This window comes from Quercus suber, unplaced genomic scaffold, assembly GCF_002906115.3.
Source record: "Quercus suber isolate HL8 unplaced genomic scaffold, Cork oak 2.0 scaffold_1390, whole genome shotgun sequence".
NCBI classification, from domain to species: domain Eukaryota; kingdom Viridiplantae; phylum Streptophyta; class Magnoliopsida; order Fagales; family Fagaceae; genus Quercus; species Quercus suber.
The window spans coordinates 1-5260 of NW_027070769.1; the positions used below are offsets into that span (position 1 = coordinate 1).

The 5260-nt window shown below is 34.9% G+C and overlaps 1 pseudogene; it reads right to left on the reverse strand.

The window, feature by feature from the left end:
- Positions 1 to 2554: 2554 nt before the first annotated feature.
- LOC112004278 (probable 2-oxoglutarate-dependent dioxygenase AOP1.2) lies at positions 2555 to 3492 on the reverse strand (annotated as a pseudogene).
- Between the last annotated feature and the right edge of the window lie 1768 nt (positions 3493 to 5260).

Genomic DNA, 5260 nt, shown 5'->3' on the forward strand with positions numbered 1-5260 from the left:
AAAAATAATTAATTAATAAGCTACTTCCAAATTTCACATAGTTTTATAGCAAAATTGAATCATACTTTCTTTGAATCCTAACATGTATTATGTTAGGAGCTTTTGCTTAGTGCTTATGTAACGAATTAAGTAACTGAACTATTTGCTTCTAATTAATTACTTTTCTATTTTCATTTGAATGAATAAAAAAAAGTAAGGTTTACCGTAAGGAAAACGTAGAACTCTAGATTAGACTCTGTTTGGTACAAGCTGAAATTTTCAGCTTATTTGCAACTTCAGCTTATTTTTTGTACTATTCATGTGTCTTACTACACTTTTTGGTACTATTTATGGATCTCACTGTATTATTTAGCTAACTTTTACCTCTATTTACAGTACATTTAACAAAATTTTCAATTTTAGCAAAATAAGTTGTTTCCAAACAAACACTAATCAACAATTTTTAATTTTAGTCAAAAGCCTTGCAATTTTGAAAATCATGACTAATTTTTATTTATCATACACATGAATTTTTATAAGATTGAATTTTAACTAGATAAAAATAAGGGGAAATTACACTTTACCACCTTAAACTATACACTAAATTACACTTTATACCCTAAACTATTCGAATGCACACTTTGCACCATAAACTATCACATTTATCACACTTTACACCCCTACATTACTTTTACTGTTAAGTTAGACAGAAATTAATATCACATGACTTGTACATGATTTTCGCTTAAGTGTCACACTATTTAAAGACCAAAACACCCTTTTCACAAACAATTAAAAACAAAATGCTTCTTTTTTTTTTTTCTGGTCTTTCTCTCTCTGCGTACAGTCCTTCCCCTCTCTGTCGCCCAGCAGCTCTTCCCCTATATGACTGACTGTATTTCTTTTCCAAGAACATCAGAGGTCAAAACTAGCGCCGTATGACTGACTGTATTGTATTTTATAAAGCACTGAAGGACATTGCAATGAGTTCTAATTTTCAAAGAACTACGTAATATTGCTAGTCCTTTTTTTTCTTTTCTTTTTTGATGGGAAATATTGCTAGTCCTTTAATTCCATTGAACAAGAGCCAATTCAACACCATCTTTGCGTTGCTTGTAATAACTAATGAGCTAATCTTAGAAATGAATAGTAAAACAAGACCGAAATGTTTTAATCTATTTCCCTCTAATTGGAAAACCGAACATAAAGTCAAATAATTCCCAGAAAACAAGGGTGGTATGTTTAGGCAAGCCCAAAAGTAGGGAAACACCATAGCTACCAATCACTTCATTTGACCTTTGGAGGACTTGTGCTTATCAGCAATTGATTTGGGGAGAAGAGAAACTGAATAATGGTAAAGAGGAGAAGAGCTGCCATGGGCAAGAAAGAGGGGAAGAGCTGTACCTGCACGCACGAGAGAGAGAGACCTGGGAAAAAAATGAGAAAGGAAATAAGCATTTAATTTTAATTATTAGTGAAAATGGTGTTTTGGTCTTTAAATAGTGTGACACCTAAGTGAAAATCATGTGCAAGTCATGTGATATTAATTTTTGTCTAACTTAACAGTAAAAGTAATGTGGGAGTGCAAAGTGTGATAAATGTGATAGTTTAAGGTGCAAAATGTGCATTTGAATAGTTTAGAGTGCAAAATGTAATCTAGTGTATAGTTTATGGTGGTAAAGTGTAATTACCCCTAAAAATAATTACCAACTTTTTATAGTTTATCAATAAACTAATCATACCCATTTTAATCTAAAAATAACTTATTTTATTCTATCATGACATATTCGTTATTGAATCTAACATATTTGAATCAACATAACAAATTTTAAATATTTATCTCAGTACTATTAACTAAGACACAAAATATTCTACAGTCGGCACATTATACTAGCTTATCTTTCTTCGATTTCCTATCACTATTACCAATGTTTCTCATGTGATTCTCATATTGATAAATATTTCTACGTAACATATATAGTATCAAAGAGAGGGTCAAGTATTTTGTGGCTCAATTGTATAACTCAAATTTCTCTTCTCAATTATTGTAACTAGTGTAACACCGTGCATATGCACGAGTACAATTAAATCAATCACAATTATACATTTTTTTTTAAAAGAGATTTAAATTACACATAATCTTAACTTAACACTTTTTTAAAACATACATTTCTAAAATATATAATAATTTCTCATTATATATATAATTTATAATTTAATTGGATTTAGAATCTTTGATTTTTTCACCCAATAATTCACTTGGCACAAAAGTTAAAAATAAATAAATAAATGGATATATGGTGGAAAATTGGACCTCAATTGAAATCTAATTTAGAATCTAATTAGATTTGGACTCTTCGATTTTTATTCACTTAGCACAAAATTAAAATTAAATGGGACACGTGATGCAAAATTGAGAATCCAATTACAATCTAATTGGATTTTTTATAAGCTTTGGCTATTTATATATATATATATATAATCAAATTTTTAAGTAAAAAAGAGATTAGGAATAGGAATATCTAAAGAAGTTTTGTATGAATAATAACCATTAATCTGCTTTTGACATATGGTATTAGTTATTACTCACCTGGAGTGCATCAGATGCCAAGAATAAAAAAGATGAAGGGGTGTAATCAAAACCAATTCATTCACCATCCTTTGTTTATATCTCCGAACCCTTCACACGATTTTGGTGAATTATGGTAGTAAAGTGCTTGTCTGTGTGGCTTGGAATGCCTTGATTGGTTCCAGTCTTCTCAGGTTCAGTGTACTTCAAAAGGACCAAACTATGAGTAGTTGATTCCACGTGAGAGTCATAGTACTTCTTCGCACAATAGTTTTCAAATACCATTCTCGTCACCATTTTTCTAATTCCGCCGTTAGCTTCACATAGGAATTAGTACTCTCGCTAAAAAAGAGAAAAACACAACAAAAAGTCTAAACATATATAGTACATAGAAAACAAAAAGTATAAGCTATTAGAGAAGACAAAATGTATAAAACTTAAGTACTAATCAAAGAATCAAAGTTACAGAATTTAAAAAATTGTATCTAAGTTTTATTCATTATTCTGTCAACCTTAGAATATTTTCAAAAAAACAATTAAAAAAAAATCAATGAAGAAGATAAGATTAGATTATCACCAGTAATTATCATTCCCATTTGGCAAGAAGATATTGGTCAGCTTTTGAGTTACATCTTTGGAGGTTGCATTATCAATCATCATGCGTTCGAAAGGAGGAAAAGAGGAATAGCCATGGAAAGGACTGTCATAAGTGACTTTCAGTTTGGTTTCTGTGGGGAACTCAAACAACTCTCCTATTGAGGTAAACATTGTGTTGTGAAGCTCTGAAAGAGTGTTTTTGCCAAGTTCACCACAAAACAACGATACTTTTCAAGTGCATTGTAAACATCTTTGCAAGCTGAGAACCATGAAGTGCTTGCATCAGACTTCAAGTCCAAGTTGGAGAAATCAAAAACTGAAATCTTAGCCTGTGTTTGGATAGCCATGGTTCTTAATTTTCGCTTCAACTAGGAAGCTTGAGGGGTGAGAAAGCAAAATTGTGTGGCATGCATTGATATGTCACTGATGTCGCGGAAGCCTGAAGAAAGCACACACGATGCTCTCTTGATGGAACAGAAACTAATCTGTTAGTTTCTGGGTAGTAAACCTCGAATCCATGAGGGGTTTCCTTGAATCCACAAGGAGATAAACTGGAATCCACCAGAAGAAAATTTAACAAAAGTCTGTGTTTATTGATAATAGTCTGTTTTGCCTCTGACGGCTACAAAACATATAAATACTGAGCAAAAACGTTTAAAACCCTAATTCGCACTAATTAAGCGATTAGGTGACAAAATTACCGAATTTTACCAAAAATGGCAAAATTGAGTTAAACGCAGAATCATAAACTACTGACCTTAAGGGTCGTCCCAAAACAGACGGGACCTTATTCTGACTTTTAAACTAAAAGTTATTAAGGAAAAACAAATATTACTATAAATAGCAAAAACATTGTTTTCGGGGCCTTAACGAAGGAATTTGCCTAAAATTTGGCGACGTTCATGGCAGTCATGAATCTGGATCAGAACGCCGTTTCCCTTCAACCTGCCAAATTTCATGCAATTCCGACACTGTTACCTCTGATGGCCCCTACTGGCACCCCCCTTTGATCTTGCGTTGTGACTTCCTGTGCCCTTGCTGCTCCAAGAAAGCATGTGCTGTCTGTTCTACATCAGTCCCCCCACTTGAAAAGAACTCGACCCCGAGTTCCCACTATCGGTTCATCAGGAGGATGATAATCATACTAAGTCAGCAACATTGAGGTAGAAGAAATGCTCATATCTGGAGGAAGAGCAACCACATAAGCATTGTTGTTGATCTTCTTAGTAATCTGAAATGGCCCGTACTTCTGTCCTTCAATTTGTTGTAGGTACCAACAGGAAATCTCTCCTTCCTAAGATACACCAGCACTAAATCCCCAACATTGAAGATCTTCTCACGCTCTTCTTATCAGCAGCCTCCTTGTACTTAGCATTTGTAGCTTCCAGTTTCTGCCTCACCTCCTCTTGCATGGCCTGAATACGGTCAGCCATATTCTCTGCTGCTTGACTCACTCCTGGAAGCTCAGGTAAAGGTACCAAGTCCAAAGCGTGTTTTGGGGGCACGCAGTAGACGATGGCAAATGGAGACTTACCAGTGCTTCTATTGACTGAGCTATTGTATGCAAACTCTGCTTGGACAACGCAAGAACTGCGGACAAGTCTCCACTGCTTGGGCTTCTCACCTGAGATACACCGAATCAGATTCCCCAAAGTACGATTAACCACTTCTGTCTGGCCATCAGTCTGTGGATGACTAGTGCTGCTGAATTCAAGTGTCAAAACGCTTCCACAAAGTTTGCCAGAAGTGACTAATGAACTTGGTATCTCGTCAGAGGTGATGGACTTTGGCACTCCATGCAAACGCACAACTTCTTTAAAGAACAGATTGGCCACTCGAGTAGCATCTGAAGTCTTTTACATGCTATGAAATGGGACATCTTGGAGTACCTGTCAACCACAACAAAAACAAATCCATACCTCGCTGGGTTCGAGGAAGACCTCAGTATAAAGTCCATAGACAGATCTTCCCATGGTGCTTGTGGAACTGGCAAAGGCATATATAAACCAGTATTCTGAGATTGTCCCTTAGCAGTTTGGCAGATTGGACACTTCCTCACATGATTGCCAACATCCCTCTTGAGTTGTGGCCAATAATACCTCTTCTTCCACCAGA